This window comes from Cryptomeria japonica, chromosome 3 (genome assembly GCF_030272615.1).
Source record: "Cryptomeria japonica chromosome 3, Sugi_1.0, whole genome shotgun sequence".
NCBI classification, from domain to species: Eukaryota; Viridiplantae; Streptophyta; class Pinopsida; order Cupressales; family Cupressaceae; genus Cryptomeria; species Cryptomeria japonica.
In genome coordinates this window covers 631,598,812-631,625,247 of record NC_081407.1, presented here as the reverse complement: position 1 = coordinate 631,625,247, position 26,436 = coordinate 631,598,812, and positions in this window count along the sequence as shown.

Here is a 26,436-nt window from a genome sequence, read left to right as displayed (position 1 = left end):
TAAAGTCTCTAACCATGTGGGTAAGTTGAGTTAACCATTAATGGTCATGTAAGAGCCATAAGTGGTTTGGAAGACTTTAGAGGTTAGCTTGTTGGGCACATAAAGCATTAAATTCTTTTCAAAGACTTTGGAGTCTTGGAGAAGTGACTCCAAGTTGCTTAGGAATGTGACAATATTGGGGGGATGAATTAGGCTAATTAGGAATGGTTAGAAAGTGATTAGTCAAAGGATCTAGAAGGGGATTTAGAATTGCAAGTGGATTTGATGGGTGAGGGAAAATAAGATTTAAATTAAAAAAAAATTAATTTATTTCAACTTGTGGTTGCAACTTGCATTTGTAGGAGAATGCAAGGGGGGGCGGGGGGGCAGGAATTTAATGATTTAAATAAATATTTTAATTTATTTATTTAAAAGAAGAAAGGGGATTAAATTAAATAAATAAGATTTATTCATTTAATTGATTGTGAATTTGGTGTAATGTATTAATTAAAATAAATTGAATAATTTATTTAATTAATAGGAGAATGATTGAAGAGGAATTAATTAAATGTTAATTTAATTAAGTGTTGGCTAGTGGGTTTATTAATCAAATAAATAGCAAATATTCATTTAATTAAAATGGACAAATTTATGTGACTACACCAATCTTTCTTTATTTCTGAAAATTTCACTGGCTTCATTCAATTTATTCCTGAATACCCATTTAATACCAATCACATTCTTATCTTTAGGTCTATGCACAAGCTACCATGTGTTATTTTTCTCAATCTGATCCAATTCTTCCATAGCTCTCATCCAATTTTCATCTTTGCAAGCTTCAGCAACATCTTTAGGTTCAATTTTAGAAATCATACATACCTCTTCAGCAGCTATCCTTCTTCTAGTCATCATACTTTTATTTTTACTTCCAATAATTGGATTTTTTGAATGATTCAATCTTACATACCTTAGAGTCTTCTGATTGTTCTAATTTTCAGGTTTTTGCACCTCTTCACCAGTAGCTACAACATCTAGATTAAAAATTTCTACTACATTGGTCTGCTTCGGTTCTTCAGTCTGAATAAAATTTAGAACAACATGTTGACTATCATCATATCCACATGCTCTAATCCCTTTCCCAAGGTTCTCATCCACCTTCACATTTGCACTTTCTACTATCTTTCTCAGTCTCTTATTTTAGCACCAGTAGGCTTTTCTCTTTATTGAATATCCCAAGAAAATTCCTTCATCACTTCTTGCATTAAACTTTAATGTGTCGTCATCTCTCTTGATATAACATTTGCTACCAAATACTTTGAAATATCTCATAGTAGAAACATGACCAAACCATAAATCATAAGGAGTCTTACCAGTATCACCTTTGATATGAACTCAGTTGAATGTGTAAACAATAGTGCTAATAGCTTCTCTCCAATGGATCTTTGGAACATTTCCTTCAATCAACATAGTTCTTGCAGCACCCTAAACAGTCTTGTTCTTCCTTTCAACAATTCCATTATGCTGAGGGGTTCTAGGAGCAAATAATTGTCTTCTAATCCCATCTTCTCATGTAGAATTAATCAAACTCACTGGAACAAAATTCTCTAGCTCTGTCAGATCTCAAACATTTCACCTTCAATCCTGACTCAGTCTCAACCTTTGCTTTGAATATCTTGAATTTGTTTAATGCTTCAAATTTTTCCTTCAAAAAGACAACCCACATCATCCTAGAACAATCATCAATTAGAAACATAAAATATCAATCTCCCTGCACACTTCTAACATTTGTAGGTCCACACAAGTCAGTATACACAAGATCTAGCAATCCACCAGATGCGTATTGTTTTCTCTTGAAAGAAATTATTGTTTGCTTACCCAATTGACATTCTTTACACACCAGATTAGCAAGCTTAACAATTTTAGGTAAATATCTAATAGCTTGAATAGAAATGATCTTAATCATTGAATCAAAGACAACATGACACATTCTCTTATGCCACAACCAACTTTAATCAATCTAAGAAATCAAATAGCCTTTTTCACCAGCATTCAAATGAAAAATATTACCTTTCTCACCAACATTTCAATCTGAGAAATCAAATAGCCTTTCTCAGCAGCATTTACCATTCTTTTATTGTAAATCATAACCTTTGTCAACCATCTATCCAACACTCAAAAGATTATGCTTCAAACCTTCAACATACAAGACATCATCAGTATTATGCTTACCCTCAAAGGATATAGAACCTCTACCATAGATCACATAGGATTTGTCATCTCCAAATCTCACTATTCCATTATCATACCTTTCCATACTCACAAATTTACTTTTATCACTACTCATATGACGTGAACAACCAATGTCTATTACCCATTCATCTCTTTCCTCAACTTTAGCAGCTAAAGCTTTCTCCTCAATAGTACAGCTAGTGGGATCAACAGGTACCAATCCATCATCCTTAATGGCAATAAATACAACTTCATCTTTGATGTAGAGCCCCAAGCAAAAAAGGCTTCTCACACAAACTCAATCCACTAGACCCCCAGCTAAGGTCTCAACATTCACATGAATTCTTGGATAATCCTGACAGCAACATGAAATAACACCTCTACACTTCCCTTTGCTCAATGTAAGAAGCATTAAATGCTTGAGAAGACATGATGGTTACCCTAGGAGGTAAGGGTTAAGGTTAGGTTAGGGTTACCCATTGGATAAATATTTTACCCAAAGGATAAACTGTTATTCAAGGGTTAAAGAAATAACCAAGGTCAAAGCCATGAATGCTTGATGAGACCCTTGGGTTAGATGGGGGTTGAGTTAGAGAGAAAGTCTCTAATCATGCAAGAAGGTTGAGTTAACCATTAATGGTTATGAAGACTTTGAAGGTTAACTTGTTGAAGACACAAAGCCTTTAATGGTTATTGAAGACTTTGAGGGTTTGAGAAGTGACTTCCCTTTGCTTAGGGATGTGACAATATTTAGGAGATGGATTAGGCTAAATTTCAAGTGATTAGAAGAATCTAGAAGGGTTTTAGGGAGGCAAGTGGGAGATGTAGGAAAATGCAAGTGGATGGAGGGGAATTTTAATTAAAATAAATTACTTTATTTCAACTAAAATAGATGCAACTTGCATAAATACAAGTGGGGGATTTAAATAAATAAATTAGATTTATTTATTTGCAATGAACAATTTAATTAAAAGGGGAGAAAGGGAAATTAATTAAATAAAGTGATTTATTTAATCAAAGGTTAGAAAAAGGCTTAGGTGAACTTAATTAAATAAATTAAGTAATTAATTTAATCAAATAGATGAATGTAAAGAATTTAATTAAATATAAATTAATTAAATAGAGGAATGAGGTTAAAATGAATATTAAATATTCATTTAGGAAAGTGGTCATTTTTATACGTCTACACTTAGTACCCAACTCTTGCATTAACTAGGTCAAATGTTGTTGCTATAGGAGGGCTAAAAGGGCTTTTAGGCCACTTTTACAAAGCAACCTCACTCCAAAGGTCTAATCCAAAGACACCAATGAATGGGAAAGGTTTGCACACATTCCAAAACATCAATTCCATAGTTATATAGGTTTCACAATACTTAGTTCTACCTTTGCACCACTTTTAGTAGTCAAACTCGATTAGTCACATGAAAATTCCTAGCCTAAGGCTTGCTCCTAAACTCGACCAGTTCAATGGCCCACTCAAAAAAATTTGAAAATCCTAAAATAAATTGTCTCCCCTACTATTCCTCATATTTTGCGCCAATTTGGCCAGAGGAATGAGGGGTTAAGAGTGTTAGGTCCCAGAGACAATTGGGAGGGGAGGGGGGGGTGAATCAGTTGTCAAATAAATTCAAACCAAAACAACTTAACCAACCTTAATGCTTAATACCGGTAGACAGTTTATTAGTTAATTGTAGAACCGGTAAAGATTAATGCATGAAACAGAAAGACAATAACATCCACAGATCAGGGATGAAGCTGTTAGATTCTTCAAGCAACTCCTTTCTAGTAACAAGGACATTGATCAGACCCATCAACTCAATTTGGTTAAAATTATTCCTAAGGTCATTAACCCTATTCAGAATAAGGCCCTTACTGCCATTCTGTCTGCTGGAGAAATCAAAAAAGTTGTCTTCTCATTTCAAGGGGATAAAGCTTTGGGCCCTGACGGATTCCCTATGTTTTTCTTCCAAGAGTTCTGGCATATTGTGGGGGAAGACACGGTTAATGCGGCCAAAGAATTTTTTGGATCTAGAAGAATCCTTAAGGAACTTAATTCCACTTTTATAGCCTTAATCCCCAAAGTTGCTGGGGCAGACTCTATGGGAAAATTTAGGCCAATTAGCCTATGCAACTCTTTCTACAAAATTATATCAAAGTTTTGACCACTAGAATTTTGGCGGTTCTTCCTTTCATCATATTTGAGGAGCAGAAAGGTTTTGTTCCTAGTAGGCAGATTCTGGACTCAATTATTATTGTTCATGAGAACATTCATTCCCTCAGTGCTGCTAAAAAAGAAGGTTTCTTGATAAAGCTGGATCTAGCAAAGGCTTATGATAGAGTTGAGTGGGATGTTCTCTTCAAAATCATGGGGGCTTTTGGTTTTGATGATGAGGTAATCAAAATAATCAGAGAACTGATCACTACTCCTATGTTTTCTATCCTGATAAATGGATCTCCTACAAAATTTTTTAAAACTTCAAGAGGGCTAAGACAAGGAGATCCCATATCTCCTATCCTTTTCACCATATTGGCTGAAAGTATGAGCAGATTGATTCATAAGTTGAAACAAAGCAAAACTATCAAAGGTCTTCAACCTTCCTCCACTAATGTTTTTTGCACTCATCAACAGTTTGTTGATGACACTATCCTCATGGGATACTCTTCAGTCGAGGAGGCTGATGTCTTCAAAATAGCTCTTAACTCCTATGCTTTGGCTACTGGTCAGCAAGTCAATTGGGGCAATTTGGCTATGTACTTACTCAATACTCCGGTCACAAGACAACAGAAAATTGCTAACATTATTGGGTGCAAAGTGGAAATGCTCCTTTCCACCTATTTGGGCCTTCCTTTAGGGTTAGCTCCCCCAAATTCCTTCTGGAATATGCTTATTGATAAAATTAATAAAAGACTTGTTGGATGGAAAGGCTCAATGTTATCTCAGGCTGGGAAAATGCAGCTCCTTCAAGCTACTCTTCAAAATCTCCCTGTTTATGCACTCAGCCTGTTTGGTATCCCGGTTAAATTTGCTGAAGCCATGGAAAGAATCCAGAAGAGATTTTTGTGGTTAGGAGTGGAAGAAAAAAAGAGAATACCCTTGGTTGCCTGGGACAAAGTGTGTAGACCAAAGAACAATGGAGGGCTGGGGATTAAAGTTATAAAAACCTTTAACAAAGCTCTTTTTGCTAAACAACTATGGAGAGCCTATGATACTAAGAAAGATTGGAATCAAATCTAGTTTGACAAATACATTCAGAATCAGACTATCCAAGGGATCCTTAACTCTGAAGATATCCCTACTGGATCCTTCATCTGGAATAGTATTACCAAATCCATAAAAGTGGCAAAAGCTAGGGCTGGATGGGTCCTTGGAAAAGGTGACATAATAAGGTTTTGGGAAGACCCCTAGATGAAGAATGAAGCCCTTTATGGTCAAAACAACAGTCTAATTATTGAGGAGTGTAAAAGGAGGTTTGGGCATATGGTATGTGACTATTGGAAGGAGGACAAGTGGATTAGGCTTGATGACCTCCATTCTGGATTTTCCTCTCTCCAGAAGGAGTTGTTGTCCTTTTCCCCTAACAAAGGCTATGATGATGTTTTCCTCTGGAAAAGTGATCCTAAAGGTGAATTTACAGTTGCTTCTGCCTATAAAAACACCTTTTCTCAAACCAACAATCCCATTTGGAGTAAAGTTTGGAACAACATTCTGATCCCTAAAGTCAACATTTTCTTTTGGCTTGCTTCTCATAATAGCACCCTTACTCTTGACAATTTAATCCGAAGGGGTTTCAAATTCCCTAATAGATGTGAGCTTTGCCAGAAGGAGGGGGAATCAGTTGATCATCTCTTCTTTCACTACTCCTTTACCTGGGATATTTGGTGGAAAATGTGGGAAAAATGGAAAATTAACTGGGTCATGAACAAGAGCATCAAGGATATTATCTGGCAATGGAATTTTCCAACCAAATGCCAAATCATCAAGAACCTTTGGTCTTTGACCCTCCCCATGATATGCTGGGGCATTTGGAAAGAAATGAATAATAGGATTTTTAGGGAAGTTAAGTGTAATACTCAGGTGGTCTTTGAAAAAATATGCAAGGTTATAAAGGAGAACATCAACATTCCTCACAAGAATAATTAGCAATGGTCTATTACTGATATGAATGATACGGAAAAAGACATCCTTACCGAATGGAATCTAATACATAAGGTATACAGATCAAAAAATGAGAAGAAGAGAGATAACATTGTTTGGCAGTTTCCTGAATATGACTAGATAAAGGTTAATTTTGATGGGGCAGCTAAAGGGAACCCTGGAAAGGCTAGTGGAGGAGGAGTTATTAGAAATGCTCAAGGAATTTGCATTGCTACTTTTGCTTCTCCTTTTGGGACCCAAAATAACCATGTGGCTGAAGCTCTGGCAATGCTAAAGAGCCTCCAGCTAGCTCAGGAATTCAAATTCAAAAAAATTTGGCTCGAAGGGGACTCTTCAAACATCATACAAGCCCTCAAAGGTACTAATTCTGTTTCCTAGAATATTTCCAATTTAATTAAAAATGCTAAAGATATTCTAAATAACTATGTTAGCATTAGTATAACTCATACCTTTAGAGAGGGAAATAAGGTTGCGGATATCCTTGCCAATGAAGGGGTCAATTTGGAGAAGGATGTCAAATACATTGGAGAAACTCACATCAAACGGGAGGTTAAAGAGCAATTATACTTTGATCGCATCAATGGGTCAAGTTAATCTCATGATTTATTTCTAGGGAATGAGTTCCAAGGATAGATTTTAAGGGCGGATTAACTGTCAGATTATGAGTGTTTCTTGACATCATAACCAAGATCATATATGTGCGAAAGATTATAGTAATAATAGCTGGGTTTGTGTGGACATAAGTAGCAACTTCAAAACCATGAAAGAGTCTTTACATGGGGAATCCAGAAATAACAAGTTTTTAGAGTTTTATTTGCAGATTGAGAATTGTAGTAGAGGGTATCTTTACTTGGAGCTCAGAATGGGAGGTAACCTAAACAGGAATGAGCCTCCTGGTTATGAGAATTGGAAGAGTGAAAGAAAAGTCTGGAGAAGGCTCCATAGACACGGCTTCACTGACTATATGGAAAAGCTTCATGGAAGCAAAAACTCTGTGTCTTACGGTTTCGCTAAAAGCTAGAGTAACAATAGAGCCACCCTGTTTGGGGAGATTTGGCAAATCGATGAAAACTTGATTGCAGAGGTCATGGGTCTCAAGATGGAGGGGACTAAATTCTATAGGGATTGGAAGTATGCAGCTAAGGCTTTCAAAAATTTCTCGAAGATGGAGGATGAGAAGGGCAAGCTCGCGAAGAAGGACAACATCTCCTACTACACCCCCTAGAGGTAAAGCCTTTTTGGCAAAAAGTTCTTAGGGCTTTGATGGAATATTTGATTGTGGATGGCATATTTACAAAAATTTATAACTATCATTTCGCTATCCTGAACAATTTCCGTCATGGGGCTAAAATATCTTTGCCTTTCTATTTAGCATCCTCTCTAAACGAGAGCCTTGCCGACTATGCTAAAATGCCTAATTCCTATCCTTTAGCTCACCAGGGACTCATTCTGCTTATATATGAACATATTAATGGTAAGGCTAGGGAAACCAAGGATGATCCTTTGATCATTAATGCTCATATATCTAAGAAAGGCAAAGACTCTAACTCGAATGGGGATCATCCCAGCACCCCTACCCATAAAAAAAAGAAAGTTGAAACAGAGCATGAAGAAAAGGAGGTGCATTGTGATGATGAAGAAGAAAAGAATAAGGACATTGATACTGAAATGGAGCCAAACAAGGATGAGAACTATGGTGAAGGGGAGGAAGGAGGTAATTTTGAGAACCCTCACTCTAACCCTAAGGGTTCGGAAAGTGAGAATGAGGCTCTGAATCCTAAGGAGTATGACAACCCTAATGCTGAGGAGACTGAACAGAGCAAGGACTCTGTGGATACCATCTTGGACACCGCCCACAACTAAACTCTTGATTTCTTCAATTTCCAGAAATGGGTGGTTGAAAAGATCACTAGTATACAGGGTAAGCAAAGGGAGCTAGAAGATAAGATCAATAAGCTGATTAAGATTTTTAACTCTAGGAAACAGAATGAGGATACAGAAAATAGTGAAGTGGAGGAGGAAATGGAGATGGAGGACTGGCTAGAGAAAGATCTGATAAAAGGTGACCTGAAACATTTGGAGGATGTTATTAGAACTATGAAAGAATAGGTGGAGGAGGACAAAGACAACGTCAACACCCAGATCGCCCATAATGAGAAGGCACTGAAAAGCCTTATGAACCATAGCCTCCAGGTCCTTAAAGTTTCTTCCCAGAATATGAATGTGTTGGTGGATCATTTGGAAAAGAAAAATCAAGAGAAGAACCTGGTAATTATAGAAGATGCTCCAACTACCAGCCTTACCCACCAGAACCCTAGGCGCAGAACTAGGCAGACTACTGCTGAGAAGGACACAAAAATGAAAGAGAGTCAGATTGGACAGGAAAACAATGACCTGAGGGAAACGGCCAAGGCGATGATGCTCTTGGTACAGAATGCTGAGGAAACTATGAAGAGTTTTTAATTTTCTTGTATTGCTGGGCTTGGGGTCAATTTCTTACTGGCCTCTTGCTGTCCTTTTCTCTGCTACTGGTTTTCTTGCTAGTCTTTTGCAGCTGTCTTGTTTTGTTTCCTTCTTGAATATCTTTTGAATGTACTCGGGTTTCGGGTCCCTTAAAACTTGTTTTTTCTTAATCAAAAACATCCACAACACATAACACCAATATTTGTATGTGAAAACCCTGTAAGGGGAAAAACCATGGTGGGAAACCTTACCCACAATCAAATGATACTACTACAGATAGTATGTGTATACAAATGGGGTCTGCACATGCAGAAAGGCCAAGCGCCTAGAGCTCACTGCTCAAACACAAATAGGAGTCACACTAACTACAATTGGATGGTTAAATCCAATAAGAATGTACTTCTCAAAATAGCATCTTCATATGTTGGATTCAATACCAGTGTGGTTTTGTTTGTCTTTACAAAAACCTTGCTTCACCTTCAAATGATGTTTGTGTGTATAGCTCTGCTTAATCTCACATATACCTTCCTACAATTCCTTATCCCAATCGCATATCGATCTTATAAATAAGATCTTACATATATACCATAACCTACGACCAATTTTAGTAGGTTGGCTCTAAAAGATATTATAATAAAACAATTACAAGTAAATCAATAACCGATGCAATATCTGATTCAACATGCCAGCTTAATGCATTTACAATAACAACAAAATCATCTCCAAAGCGTGTCATGTTGATCTGGAATAGATAAGCCTGCCGGTGCATAACCTGGACCTATTTGCCAGTAACAACAAATATCCAAATATGAATATGCCAATGAACAAATCTCCAAGACAAAGTGTCCAAACAATGTCTTCGACATAACCAGATGTTTTCCACGTCCCTCCAAGTGCCGATGAACAATATATCCTGCCGGTCTACTAGATACCGGTGACTATGCATAAAGTCACTTGCTTGCCGGTGAATGTTTGCCAATCCTCCAAGGTTCCAGAGTTGATAGGTGTTGATAGGTTTTGACATCAATGACAAAACCATACCAAAATACCAACAAAAAGTGCATTTCCTCGGAAACCCTAGTTTTGGAGGGTTTTTAGACCACCTGTCACCAAAATGCGGATATCTTGCTTATTATTCATTCATTTCATACCAAATAAAATCCAAATGATCATAAAATTAGAGGTCTATTCACATCAATGGTTTATATTTCACATGAGGTCTATATTATGGCCATACAAAGAACTGTTACAACAAATTTATAGAAATTTTTGATTGTTTATTGAAATTTGATCATTGTCTTACATCCAAACTTCATCATAATCATCATCCTTATCGACCTCCAAGGCTTTAATAAAGGTTTCTCCAACCTCCTTAACTAACTCCATCTGAAATTTGAATTAGTTAGCCATTGGAGGGAGATTAGTTACAATTTGACAACAAATTAACAACAAAAGTTATCATCGAACTTGACAACTTTGCACAAACTTGAGAACTTATGACTTCTACCTATGTAACCTATTAGGAAACATCATAAACCTTACAAATAGGCCACATAGTTGCCAAAAAAAAAATTATTTCCTCATTTACGCATGTTGGATGTCATTTGACGAGGTTGACCAAATAGGTCCTAAGAATCTCATACTACAAAATGGCATCAAAGCCTTACATGGCTAATAAAAACAACTCAAATGGTCTTCAAATCCTAGAAGGTGCTCCTGCACCATACACCCAAGGGGCATAGAAAATTCAAGTCTCTTGAGGAATGAGGTCTGCAACAGAATGTCCATGCTTTTTAATGTCATATTTTGTCATCCACATGGAATCCTCATCAGGTAATCCACTCCAATTGACAAGGTGTTCCTTATAAATCTTCTTTCTAGTCCTTTTGACTACCTTGGTGTCCAAGATGCTCGCTAACTTTAATTGTTGGTTAGGTGGTAGATCCTTGATCCAACCTTAATCTCCTTTTTATTTCAAACCTACACCTGAACCTACAAAATCACCTTTGTAAGGAAACAAATTTGAAACATTTAAAATGGGCGATATGCCTAAGCCTTAAGGAAGTTCAATCTCATAGGCATTAGGACCAAATTTATGCACAATTCTACAAGGGCCAATATTTTTCATGAGCAACTTAGTTGGCTTCCCCTTTGGAAGTCTCTCTTTCTCTAAGTGTGTCATCACCAAATATCCCACCTTATATAGCACATCTCTCTTCTTCTCATTTTCTTTTTCATTTTACTTTTCAGTGTTCTTGTGAAGAATCTCTCTCACCTTTTCATGGATGTCTTTCATGGCCAATGCAAAATCCTCACCTTGAGTGCTTGTTCTTTCCAATCCATGTAGATCCCCTTAATTCAATAATACCTCTTGGATGAATCCCATAGACCACCTCAAAAGGACTTCTTCTTGTGCTTCTATTGATATAATCATTATAAGAAAATTCAACTTGAGGGATGATCATATCCCAAGCTTCTCCATGTTGCTTTGTGAGACATCTGAGAAAATTTTCTAAGGATCTATTCACTACCTCAGTTTGGCCACGAGTTTGAGGGTGATGGGCTGATGTGAAGGACAATTGAGTCCCCAACTTCTTCCATAATGTACACCAAAAGTGTCCCACAAACTTAGAGTCCTTGTCAGTCACAATGTTATGAGGCAAACCATGGATTCTAATAATTTATTTGAAGAATAAGCCAACAATGTGGGAAGCATCATTAGTACATTTATATGGAAAAAAGTGAGCCATCTTACTAAATCTATCTACTACAACAAAAATTTGGTCAAAACCTCTTTGAGTCCTAGGAAGATCCAAAACAAAATCCATGTTGATACTCTCCCATGACCTATTAGGAATAGGGAGTGGTTGATATAAACCTAAATTTTATGATGTTCCCTTAGCCCTTTGGCATATACTACAACTTTCAACAAAATTCCTGACATCTAATTTCAATTTTGGCCAAAAATAATACCTCTTCACCTATTCCAAAGTTTTATCATGCTGAAAGTGACCTCCCAAACTGCCACAATGTTTCTCCTTGATAATTTTCTCCCCCGTGGAGAATTCAAGGATACACAACTAACTCTATTTGAACAACAACCCCTGCTGCAACAAAAACTCAAAAAAATCATAATGGTAAGAATCTGAAAATTGAGTGCAAACCTCATATATCTCACTGAAATCTTCATCATCCTTGTACATTTTTTTGAAGGAATCAATTCCCACACTTTGCAACTGAATTTATTGCACCATATAGACCCTTATACTCAATGCATCTACCACCTTATTGATCTACCTCTTCTTGTGTTTGATAGTGAATGTGTATGCTTGAAGATGTTCAACCCATTTCATATGCTTGTGACTATTCTTTTCTTGTCCATTCAAAAAATTGAGAGCATGATTGTTAGTATACACAATGAATTCTTTAGGTAAAAGGTAGTGCCTCCATTTCTTCAAGGCTTGTACCATTGCATACAAATCCAAATAATATGTAGAATACTTCCTTTTAGCATCATTGATTTTCTCACTAAAGAAACCACTGGTCTGCCCTCTTGACTCAAGACAACCCCTATGGCAATATTACTAGCATCACACTCCACTGTGAACAACTTTTTAAAATCAGGCAAAACAAGAATGGGCTGCTATGCTACGGTATTTTTCAGATATTCAAAAGATTCATTTGCTTCATTTGTCCAAGAAAACTTACATTTTTTACCTCCCTTATTTGTGTCTAGGATAGGCGCACATATATGACTGAAATTTTTGATGAACGTTTTATAAAATGTTGCCAATTCATGGAAACTCCTCACATCACCTACTGTCTTGGGTGTTGGCCATGACAAGATAGCATCCACCTTTTCAGGATCCATCTTCAAATCCCCCTTAGAGATTACAAAACCAAGGTAGACAAGATCCTCCTTCATGAAGACACTCTTCTCCATGTTGATTATCAACTTTTCATCATGAAAATTCGTCAAAACCAATTTCAGGTGCTCCAAATGCTCCTCCTTTGTCCTACTAAACACAAGAATATCATCAAGATAAATAACAACAAATTTACCAATGAAGTCCTTCAATACCTCATTCATGAGGTGCATAAAGGTGCTTGGGGCATTGGATATCCCAAAAGAAAACTCCATCCACTCATAAAGACCTTCATTTGTTTTGAAGGATTTCTTCCATTCATCTCCCTGTCTTATTCCGATTTGATGATACCCACTCTTGAGATCAATTTTGGAGTAGTAGCAATCCCCTCCCAAACAGTCCATTAAGTCTTCAATTATAGGCATAGGAAACCTATATCTTATGGTAATCTTATTGATAGCCCTAGAATCAGTACATAGTCTCCATTTACCATCCTTTTTAGGTGCTAGGACTATTGGGACAACACACGGACTGAGACTCTTTCTCACCAACCCCTTATCCAACAATTATTGCACTTGCTTGGCAATCTCCTCATTCTGAGATGGAGTCATCTTATAGGCTAGTTTGTTTGGCAATGTAGAATGTGCCATGAAGTCAATATGATGTCTTATGTCCCTAATGGGTGGTAAAGAATATGATTATGACATATTGAAGTTTATCCAATGTATAGATCAGTATGAAACTCGAGATTGATTTCAATGCTTTTGTAGAGGTCATTGATGGCAAGGACATAGTTTTTGGGAATGAAGTAGTGCAGTTAAAAAAAAATCCTAAAGGATTGGTTGCATTAGAGAGAGTGTTTGATTGTAGTGATAGTGCATTGAACAAAGTATCTTTAGCTAAGAGAGAGGACTTAGAGGAAGTGAACTTGGGAACTGAAAAGCTCCCTAAAATGGTATATATTGGCAAGAAATTAAGTCCTAATGTAAGGGATAATTTAATACAATTGTTGAAGAAGTATAAAGGTATATTTTCTTGGTCATATGATTATTTAAAAGCTTATAGAGAGGATTTATTCCACCATGAAATACCATTGAAATTGGGCGCCAAACCATTCAAGCAGAAGAAAAGACCAATCAATTTGGTTTTAGCTCCAAAAATGTAGCAGGATTTGACTAAGATAAGAGAAGGTTAAATAATCAAGCCAATCAAACACTCTTCTTGGTTCTCAAATCTAGTACCTATTATAACAAAAAATGGAGACATTATGCTATGTGTTGATTTTAGGAATTTGAATATTGCCTCTTTGAAAGATAATTATCCTTTGCAAATATGGAAGCTATGCTACAAAAAGTAACTGGTTGTGAACTTTTATCCATGGTGGATGGTTTCTTAGGTTATAACCAACTGAAATTCAAGGAGTCGGAGCAAGATATGGCTTTAACAACTCCTTTGGGAACTTATATTTATGTGAGGATGCCATTTGGTTTGACAAATATTGGTGCAACATTTCAAAGAGCTATAGAGGTGGTGTTTGCAGACCTAATCAACATAATCATGGCAGTCTATCAGGATGACCTTACTGCCTTCTCAAATCATGTTTATGATCATTGTGCACACTTGCAAAAGATATTCACAAAGGCTCTAGAGTATGGTATTTCACTAAACCCTAATAAGTGTAATTTTGGTGTAACAGAAGGAAAAATTCTTGGACATATTATTTCTAAAGAAGGGGTAAGAATGGACCCTGAGAGAGTGGCAACAATTGATAAAATTGCAATTCCAAAAATTGTGAAGGCAATACAATCATTTTTTGGTTAGATCAATTTTGTCAAGAGATTTGTTTCAAATTTTACAAAGATTGTAAAGCCAATTGCTAATATTCTTAAAAATGGAGTCAAGATTGATTGGATAGTTGAGGCACTAGATGCTTTTGCAAGTATTAAAAAGGCCATCAAGGAAGTCGTGATACTAAAATCTCCTAAATATGATAAAACTTTCTAATTATTTTATTTCAATTCTTTCCATACTATCGTTGCAGTCTTGTTAGATAAAAGTGACCAAGGGTTTGAACAACCTATTGCTTTCTTTACTAACACCTTGCAAGAAGCAAAACTCAAATATGATATTGTTGAGAAACAAGCGTATGCCTTAGTCAAGGTGGTGGAAAAATTTAGGTATGATTTAGTATGTGCTAAATTTGTAGCATATGTACCTAACACAGAAGTTAAAGATGTATTATCTTAGTGTGAAGTGACTAGGCAAAGGGGTAGGTGAATCAATAGAATTGGGGAATTTGATATGGATATATAGATCACCAAATTGGTTAGAGGATTAGGAATGGCTAAGTTGATGGCTGAGTCTAATCTTGATTCTACTCAAGTGAATAGTGTGGAGGTGTCAAATGACAATATCACTAGTATAGAAAGGCAGCCCTGGTACACAGATATTGTTCTCTTCTTGCAATACATGGAACTCCCTGGGGAAATTGAAGACCATCAAAATAGGTCATTGAAGTTCTAGGCTCGACAAAATATGGTGACACGGGGTAATTTATTTTGGAAAAACAAAGATGGAGTATTGCTACTCTGCTTGGACCAAGATCAGTCACAAAAAGTTTTGAGAGAAATGAATGAAGGTGTTTGTGGTGGGTATTTCACATCACACACAATTGCTTATAAATTTCTAAGGGAAGGGTACTATTGGCCTAATGAATACTAAGAGGGGGGGGTGAATTAGTATACCAATAAATACTGAACTCAAACTCTTAAACAATTTAGTAGATAACCAGTATAACAGTTTTACTAATAAACTGGTTAAGATAAATGCAAACCAAATAGCAAATAAAGCATTGACCCACAAAAGCACAATCACCATAACACAAGATATTTGACATGGAAAATCAAATGGGAAAAACCATGGTGAGCAGAAACTCACAAGTAACTATCTGCAGAATAGAAACCAAACTGGTTAAGGTCATACTGGTTAAGGTCATACAATGTTCTTCACCATAACAGTTCCTGTTAGGAATATAGATCTTTGTTAGGAGATAAGTCCTGTTAAAGACTACCTTGCTAAAGGATTTCAGAGCTACAGTTATGAACCACCTTGTTAGAGGATTTACAAAGGCTTTGCTAGGCCTACCCAGTTAAGGGTTTCAGACTTGTCGAAGATGTGAGTAATCAACAAGTGAGTGATCTAGATACTAGCACATTATGCTTGATTAGATCCTTGTTAGCTCATTGTTAATGCATTTCAGCATTACTTCAATCTTTAATATCTCCACACTCTAACTCTTCACACAGACCTAATCTTCTCTACAAAGATCACACATAACCTTCTCATACATCATACATCTCTCATCCATACAAACCCTAGACATGATGTCCTTATAAAGGAAACTGATTTCATGTCGGTCCAATAGGATTAAACTACAAGTTCCTAGGTTTAGTTCATCTAGACACATTTGGTAACATGACACAAAATCACCGCCAAAGTGTCGGTGGATGATAACTCATCACAGAAATACCGGTTGGTAACTCATCACAGAGAAATACCGGTTCATACAATATACCAATTACCGGTTGTCAAAAATGAAGACTGGAAAATATTTAACTACCACTTTGTTCCTTCGAATCGCTTGAGATCCTCATGCCACTTGGTTCTCCATACCACTTGAGGTCTTCAGTCAATTTGTGACCGGTAAACATCTTCTGCAAAACACTGATAGTCTAAAGACTATAATACATAATACTGGTTGAGCATAACTCATACATTAAGAAAGTGTGTGTCCATCACAAAGAAAGTGTGTGTCCATCAATGACAATAAAAACATCATCAAAATGCCAACAATCTCCCCCTTTGGCATTGATGGGAACACTTAGGAAAATTTTGACATCTAAGTGTTTTTACAACAAAAATATGCCATAATCAAAATTACTCCCCCTAAGCATATACACTATCCCTTTTGCAGAAATTACAATGTATACTACTCCCCAAAAGTGGTAACATGAAAGTATACATAACATTCACCAAAATTTTAAATACTACTCCCCCTTTGCCAATAATGACAAAGTAATGCAGAATAACCCATGTTTCCTTATATATAAAAATAGAGTAAATGTTTATGACAATAAGGAATAAAACTTATCAAAAACAGATTTAAAATCCTGCATAAAAGTTTTCATGGCCAATGACCATGACTCAAGTAATGAGGTAGCAATCTCACTTTCTGTCTGCATCTGGAATACCAGTTCTTCCATAGCGTCAATGGTACTCATCTCTTGAGTTACCATGATGGCTTCCAAATTGAGAAAACATTTATGAAGAATCTGCAGTCTGGGTAATAAGACCAGTTAAGGCTCTTGCAAATCTTTTGTCCGATTGCAAATTTCTGATTCCACCCTGGCAATCTGTAGCTGAAAATGATGGATCATTTCCCCATATGTGGTAAATGAATCATATGGTATCTTGAAGTTGCTGATGTATGCTTGGAACTCTGATTGGAGTTTATCTTTCTGCTTAAGCACATCATCACAAAATACATGGGGTTGGCAGATTTTACTCAGCGGTAATTTTCCCTCATCCATAGCAACACCTATATCCTTTTGTTGTTTCAGAAGTTGTGACCTAAGCTCATGCAGTTTCTTGACTAAGGTAGTGTTGAGTGCCTTTTCATGGTTCTTCTTGGTAGTGGCTGCAACAACATCTTCCAAGCATTGTACTTGGTCCTCTACTACAGTGCGAAGAAGTTTCAACTTGGCTAAAGAGGAATTGGTACTGGGGAGGTTAGTACCGGGAATTGGGCTGGTGAGGGTGTCAACAACAGTTTGAATGACATCCTGTTCCTTCTTCCTCCTCAATGCTTCCAATCTTTCCTGTGCAAGATTTATACTTTGAAGCAGTTCTAATTCATCTGTAGATTGAAGGTCAATAGGACTGGAGGTGTCAACCGCTTTGATTTGATCACCAGTTACCTTGGCCTATTTGATCTTCTCTGCTTCCTTTTTCTCTTCAGCATTTTTCTTTTCCTCTTCTTTCTTCCTTTGTTCTTCTTCTTGTGTTTTCTTCTCCATTTCTTCCTTTTTCTTGTCCTCCTCCTTCTTTTTCTTCTCTATCTCCTTCTTCCTTTCTTCTTCCTTCCGTTTGTCTTCTTCTTTCTTCTTCTCCTCTTCTTTCCTCTTCTCCTCTTCTTGTTTCCTCTTCTCTTCTTCTTGTTTCCTCTTCTCCTCTTCTTGTTTCCTCTTCTCATCCTCTTTCCTTTTCTCTTCCTCTTTTCTCTTGTTTTCCTCTTTCTTTTTTTCTTCCTCTTTCCTCTTTATTTCTTCTTGTCATTCTTTTTCCACTTACTCTTTCTCCGCCTTCTCTTTATTAGCCTTTTCCTTATCCTGTTTCTCTCTATCTACTTTTTCTTTGTCCTGTCTTTCTTTCTCACCTTCTTCTTTACCAGGAGTGACATCCTCAGTATCTAATGCATCCACATCAATAGTGTCAACCTGTTCTGTAACTCTTTCTCCTTCACTGTGAAATGCATCATCCGGTTTTACTGATGTTAGATCAGGTGCTTGTTCAGCCTTTAGATTTTCCTCAAATACTTGGTGTAACCAGACAATAGCTTTGGCATGTAAATGTGTGTCCTTCTCCACTTCAAAAGCTTTACCTTCTAGTAGCCTGAGTCTTCTTCTTCTCATGAAGAAGAGACCTTTGTTCTTATCCATTATCTCAAATAATTTAGAATTAGAGGCATCGAGAAAGTATTGTGCAAAGACTTTCTCAATTATTCCTGTTCTTTCTCAATGGAAATGCACCATTTATTGTCCAAAGAATTGTATAAAGAATCAGGTGTGACCGATTTTATTTTAGATGGCGACCGGTCATTGACACACAAATATCTAATAACCTCTTGTTCTACTTCATCTTTCTCACTATCAGAAAAATTATCAAAATATTCTTTTAAATCATCAAGCACCTTTCTCTTAATATTCTTTAAAGTACTTTGACAATGTGTCATTGGTTTATAAGAATAGATGTCTATATTTATCGGTGCTGACGTTGCAGGTGCATTTCTGGTAGATTTTTCTTTCTTGCTTGTTTGCCTGGTCTTCTTAGGTTGTACTTCCGATTCAGTATCCTCTGACTTTGGTGAGTTGTTTTGGTTTTCCATTTCCTCTCGAAGACTTTAGCAGGAACCACCTCTGGTTTCTTCTTAGCAGGTGACCGCTTGGTCACTTTTGGACTGGCTGAGGTAATCGGTGCCGATACCGATGGCACTGCCTTGCCCTTTTTTTGTGTAGGAGCTTCAACCGGTGTTACCCTCTCTAGGTAGGTGTTGGTTCTCTTTTTCTTCGCATCTAATGGTGAGGCAAGAAGGGTAGAGGCATACTCGATCAACATATCATACATTAATTCATACCCCATTGGCTCAACTACTTCCTTTCTTGGCTCCATCGCTTCCATTATGCATTCATCTACTTTTATGGTGAAGCAGATGTCATCTTCATACTTCTTCACAATATCTCCAGATATCCTCATCCTCTAGCTCATTTTTTGCTTGAATTCATCAAAATATTTATTCAGAACCTCGGGATATCCGGTTCCCACTACTTGAAGACTTTCCCTAATTTGCTTGGAGACCGGTTGGTCAACAAACCATTGAACATCACCTACTCCAGAGAAATAGCCTTGAAATTAGAAAAATAGACCCACCAAAAGTTGTCCAAACCTGAACCTTAAAGAATTATCTTGTTTGATGGACTTCAGGTTCAATAGTAGTTACTTCTACAAACAAGTACATAAATCAAATGAGGCATCTTCTTTAATCATTCTGTAGGCGGCATTCATTGCAGCAGCAGGGACATAATTTATTTTGTTGGCATAAAACATTTGGTAGCCAATCACCATGCAAGCATACTTAACCAAATCATCTTTGATGGTGTTGACGGTCATCGCCCATTGGTCGCTCAAAGATCTGGTGAGCTTAGTCATTTCAGTCTTGGTGACCTTCCTTAGAGCTGGCACCTCTCCAATGTTACAGAAACTGGTGACAACATGAATAGCTTGCAGTGTGATGTCATGCATCTGCTCAAGATACATTTTATCACCATGCACTCTACTCAGGATGATGCAGATGTGATCTTCAGTAAACTCTTCTAGAAAATAAACCACATTGTGTAGTTTCTTCTTCTTTAGGATGCTATATTCTGGTTTGATTTTCTTGTCATCCCCACAGAACAAACCTAGCTGGGAATGGATCACTAGGGATCCTAGGTCTTCCAATTTACAATCAATATATCCTGAAATATCCTCCTCAGCTATAACTCTGGTTGGTATCTGGGATAGGGCATTGAATTTCATCTTCTTTTGAAGAAACTCAGTTGAATCCCTAGGTACACTAGAAATGGAGTGCGATGCAGAAGCCATGATAAATAAGAATTTTAAGAAATACCTTCACAATTCAAAATTTAGGGTTTACCAATGTTGCTCAAAACACACCACTTTGGTTGCTTGGAACACCGCTTAGTGTTCTTCACCGATAGATTGAAAGTCTGCTGGATTCCTCTGCAAGATTTTTGAATTTGCTCTGAATCGCTAGAAAAATTGCTCTTTGACGCTCTGCTCTTGAAAATTCTTCACTCGAAAATAGATAAGTTAAAATGGCGTCAAAAATCCCTTTTAAACAATCTTTCACCTACCATAATAAATGCATCACCGCTAGGGTACAAACCCTAATTTTGCCTTTTACCACTTCAAGTCTTCTGCCGATTGACAGGTAACATATACCAATTAAGGTCTTTACTGATATAAACCGGGGGTTCAAATATTTCACCGATATGATCCCCCTAAGCCTTTCTGAAGCTCAGTTTGCCGGTTCAGAGACTTCCACACTAGGTGCAGAAATTGGTTCATCCCATGACACTTCTTCAGGTTTCTTTTTCCAAGTTTTATTCATTCCCATTTGAACGGTTTCAATATCTATCTTTCCTTCTGGAGTCATCAGTATATCATCCGATAGGTTCTTTCTCATTTTGTAGGTTCTGGCAGTGCGTCCCAGTTTGTTGCAATGATAGCATACCATTCCAGATGATCTCCATGGTCCATTATTCATACAACCATTCTTCCTTCTGCATGTTGCAGCAGTGTGACTGCTACCATGACAGATCAAACAGGTTGCTCTCCAACTAGTTGCTGCTTGATAGCCACCTGACCGATGGTCATAGGTATTATACCAGTTGGGATCCCGGTTCACAGAGGGTTCTGGGACAACTCCTTGGGTCCTTGGAGGGTATCTCCCTGTGTTGTGCAAAACTGACCTGCATTCAAATGCTCTATGCCCAAACTTGTTGCATGCATAACAATTTCCATTGAATCTATTGGATCTAGGCTTATTGTTTAAAAAATAAGGAAAATTATTGTAGGCCTTGCTTCTACACACATTAATAATATGTCCTTCCTTGAGACAATTGAAGCAAATAGGTTTAAACTTTTTCTTACCTTTATCCTTGGATGTTGGTTGCTTCTTTGATGCTTCAACTTTTTTTCTAGAGGTTTCACCTTCCTCATACCCAGAGAAACCAAGTCCAATCGTATTCTTTACCGGTTTTGTTGATTCAAGCTTTTGCTCTAGCTTAGCAGTACTTTGATTGAATTTGGCAAGTATCTCCTTTGACTCAGTAAGTTCCTTGGAAATAGAAGCATTAGATTCCATCAAGGTTGCATTCTCAGAAATAGCCATGTTTAGTTCACCTTGCATTTCTTCTTTTTCCACTTTACTCTCTTGGAGATGAGCAGAAAGGGCACTGATTTCTTGCTTCAGCTTAGAGATCTCATGATCTTTGTCTTTTACCAAATCTTCAACTTTCCTTCAGTTTTCAAGCTCTTGACACATTTTGATAGTCAGTCCTTCCAACTCCTTTCTCAGGTTGGCTTTAGATTCATTCAGTTTTTCAACTTCTTCAACTAGGGCATCCATGTCAACTTCATCAAAAGCGCTATTTTCAGTAAATTCCATTAGTTTCTTAGCATGCTCTCTTCTCTTGGCCAAAGAGGCTTTATACTTCACTTTGAGTTCATCATAGGCTCTCTCAATCTAAGTGAGACGATGAGTAAGTTCCCTCATAGTGTATTCCCCCATATCTCCTTCCAAGTGGTTAGACTTATAGAAAGGTTTTCTCTAATACCAATTGAGGAATACTAAGAAGGGGGGGTGAATTAGTATACCAATAAATACTGAACTCAAACTCTTAAACAATTTACCAGATAACCGGTATAATAGTTTTACTAATAAACTAGTTAAGATAAATGCAAACCAAATAGAAAATAAAGCATTCACCCACAAAAGCACAATCACCATAACACAAGATATTTGACGTGGAAACCCAAATGGGAAAAACCATGGTGAGAAAAAACTCACAAGTAACTATCTGCAGAATAGAAACCAGGCCAGTTAAGGTCAGACCGGTTGAGGTCATACAATGTTCTTCACCTGAACAGATCTTGTTAAGAATCTAGATCTCTGTTAGGAGATAAGTCATGTTAAAGACTACCTTACTAAAGGATTTCAGATCCACAGTTGTGAACCACCTTGTTAGAGGATTTACAAAGGCTTTGCTAGGACTACCCGGTTAAGGGTTTCACACTTGTTGAAGATGTGAGTAATCAACAAGTGAGTGATCTAGATATTAGCACAATATGCTTGGTTAGATCCTTGTTAGCTCATTGTTAATGCATTTCAGCATTACTTCGGTCTTCAATATCTCCACACTCTAACTCTTCACACAGACCTAATCTTCTCAACAAAGATCGCACATAACCTTCTCATACATCATACATCATACATCTCTCATCCATACAAACCCTAGACATGATGTCCTTATAAAGGAAATTGATTTCATGTCGGTCCAATAGGATTAAACTACAAGTTCCTAGGTTCAGTGCATCTAGACACATTTGGTAACATGACACAAAATCACTGGCAAAGTGTCAGTGGATGATAACTCATCACAGAAATACCGGTTGGTAACTCATCAGAGAGAAATACTGGTTCATACAATATATCGATTACTGGTTGTCAAAAATGAAGACTGGAAAATGTTTAACTACTTCTTTGTTCCTTCGAACTGCTTGAGATCCTCATACCATTTGGGATCTCCATACAGCTTGAGGTCTTCAGTCAATTTGTGACTCGTAAACATCTTCTGCAAAACACAGATAGTCTAAATGTTAGGCCCAATATGGAAAGCTAATGTACTGAGAGGGGAGGGGTGAATCAGTACTCCAAAACTTTTCTTGAATAATGACTTTACTGTTATGCATAAACCAAATAGTGCAATAACATAAAATAAAGTTAAAACAAATAGATAAAAATCATACATAATTCACTCCATAACACATATATTTTGGTTACGCAGAAACTCTTGGTTAGAGAGAAAAACTGCGGTGGGGATGGCACCCACAACTTCACTACTACAATAATAAAGAGTGCTTAGTTAGAGCTACATGTTTAGCTATTTCTGATAGCTTACCCTGTTAGGAGTATCAAGATCTGTTAGATCTACCTTGCTAAAGGATTTTACAACACTTAATCTAAATGTTGCACTTGGTTAGAGGCTTTACAATTTATAGACTTGATTAGAGTCTTTTACCCTGTTAAAGGTTTCTCTTACAACTTCAAAATGTTCAATAAAATCTTTACAACTATCTGCAACTTTACATCAGTAATACTGAAGTAGATTCTATGTGCTCAAAATAAGATTACCTTGCCTATAGCATACCTTGGTAACCTAAACAGTAACTCGGTAAACCCTTCTGTTTACTCTGTTCTTTAACTGTTTTATGAAAACCTTCTCGATGACCTCTGTGTCTCTGTAATAGTCATAACACTTAGTGCTTTTCTTATGCATTGCACATGTGTTCCTTTCTACACTTGTGTATATCCTTGTCTCTCTTATACACTATATATCTAACCCTGAATTCATACTGTATAAATAGATCTCTTATGTTGGTGATCCTATTCATTGCTTCGATCTTTGAAACATGATTCCTTGAATGAATAACTATACAAAATATTTCATTGGTTAGATGATCTCAAAATCATACACAATCTTTAAGTGCAATTTCCAATGTGATAACGGTTAGATGTGCCTCGATCTTGTAACACGTTTTCATATGTGTGTCCAGGTTCAATGAATCTGGTAACACATTTCACTCGGTGTATGTCATCTCGGTGTATTATCTTTGCTACTTGGTAGACATAAAATGATGCTTGGTAGACAGCTCGGTGCATACTGGGCTCTGTGACTACTTTCTTCTATAACCGATTAGACTGTGTATACCGACTTCTCTGTGTATACCGAATAGAGTATATAGTATGACTTTGGATATAAAAACTAATGGCAACTTGATAAGTAGTAACAATCTCCCCTTTTGACATTAGTTGAGATGTTTGACAAAACTACTTTCAAAGTCATAACACAAAAATCTATAAACTTTACAAAATTTGACTAAATGGCTAGTATATACATTAGTTAATGAAATAGTATATTCAGATATACTCCCCTTATCATTATACTGTACAAAACTTTGAAAACTTTGATTTTGAATGCTCGATTCTATTCATTGCTCTGTTCACTGCACTTGGATACTCTGCATACTCTGCTCAGTATACTCCCCCTGTATACAATACTCCTTTTGTTTGATACTTTGAAATACTATACACTCCCCCTTTTTGACAAACAACAAAATTTAGTTACCATTTGGAGGTGGCAACTAATCAAAAATGGATTTATACTTTGTCTTGGCTTCGGTGAGTGTGACAGAGAGTGCATCCTTTACACTATCCATTAAAGAATTATGTGCGTGAATATCGGCCAATAATGAGATTAAGCCATCTAAAGTGCTTCCCTCTTGTGTAGTAGATAGGTGTGTGGCTCGGTTAATCTGTTCTTGGATGGATGAAAGATGAGGAAGGAATAATGTCTGGAGTGTCATTATATCCATCCTGATCTTGTGTTCTTCATTTCTTAGTTCCAATTGTTGAGCCATGAGCTATTGAAGCTTGGTATAAAAATTCTAAACTGAATTGGGCTCTGGGGTCAACTTATTTGAGAGATCGGTGATCTCTTTCTCAATTGCATCAGTTTTATTCTTAATGTCCTTAGTGAATATAGAAAATGTATAGAGTTTCTAAAATAAATAAAGAATGTGCTTGAGTTGAGGGGACAACTCAGCAATGAATTTGACAAGTTTGACTCTGCCAATAGCTAGAGCTTTTTGTACCTCTTCTATCATTTTTGCAGTGAGCTCCTTGTCTTTTAGCTTGCTCAAATACTCAGATGCATCAACTCCAGATGTTTCTATTTGATTAAGGAGTTCATCCAGTTGAATGTGGATGGTTGTATTGGTTGACACTGTAGCTTTAGGTAGCATATCTGATAGTAGTGTCTTCATCTTCTGAAGTACTTTATTATTCTTTTGTATGGCCATCTGTTTTTCTTGTTTGGCCTTTTCTTTGCATAGTTCACCGAAATCAATGAGCGCTTGCCCCTTTAATTTTGATATATCCACATTGGGTAACACTATCGGTTTAGATAAATCAACTTTGAAACTATGCTTTTTCACCTTCTTCTCTTTACCTTTGGCTGGTTGGACCAAGACAATAGCTTGGGAGGCTTGTTGACCCTCGGTACGTTGCTTGGTAGAGGCAACACTTTGGTCGATTCTTGTAGCCTTTGTGGTGTCTTTTGGTGTCTCGGTACTGGGTGTCTCAGCTGCAACATTTTCAGTGCTCGAAGGTGCTTGTGAGGGCTATTCTAGAGTAGTATCTTCTCCTGCTATAGACTTGTGACCTTTGGTGCCTTATGTTGTATCTTGGGGAGCTTCGGTTGAGATAGATTGATTGACCAGGGGATAAGGCTAAACTTGTTCTAAAATAGATTCACTAGATACAAGTTTTGCATATGCATTGCCTTCTATCATCTCCTGTTCCGGTGCCTCTGCATCCATGACATCTTCATCTATTTGAACAGTGTCAACAGGGTCTTGTTTGGTAGCATCAGGACTGTGCTCGGTGACATTAGGATCATGCTCGGTGACATCAACAATTTCAACTTCAACTTGCTCACCAGCATTCCTTCTCTAAAAGATTTCCTGCCATTGCTCTTTTGTTTCCTTCTCCACTTCAATATATAGGCCATTCATCAATTTCAAGGCCTTTTGTTTGACTTTAAATTGTGTCTGGCAATTTTTCAGATGATCCGTGATCTCATCTACCGACATGTCAGGAAAGAGATGTACAAGACTTCTTTCTCTGATCTGTTTTTCCGAGTCCAGGGCATATTGCCACCTGTTATCAATATGTGCATACAATTCTTTAGGAATTGAATTAGCAATTTCTAATGGGACCACTCGTAATTTCAGAAGTGTGCAAATGATAGCTTCTTCTATTTGTCTCTTTTCATCAGTAGATTTGGATTCGTATTTGACATATCTGAATCCACCAAATCCACCATATTCCTTTAGATTAGTACAAAAATTTTCAGCACTATGTACATCTACCTTCTTGCTTTTGACAATCTGAAATTTGCTTGCATCTTCAGATTCAGTGTCACTAGACTCTTTTGACAAAATGAGTCTCCGAGTAGATTTCTTGTAGGTCTTGGTTACCTTTGGAATAGTAAAATTCTTTTGTTTCTTACTTGGTGATGCTGCAGATGCTCTTGTGTTAGGTCTCTTTGTTGGAGGAGTCGG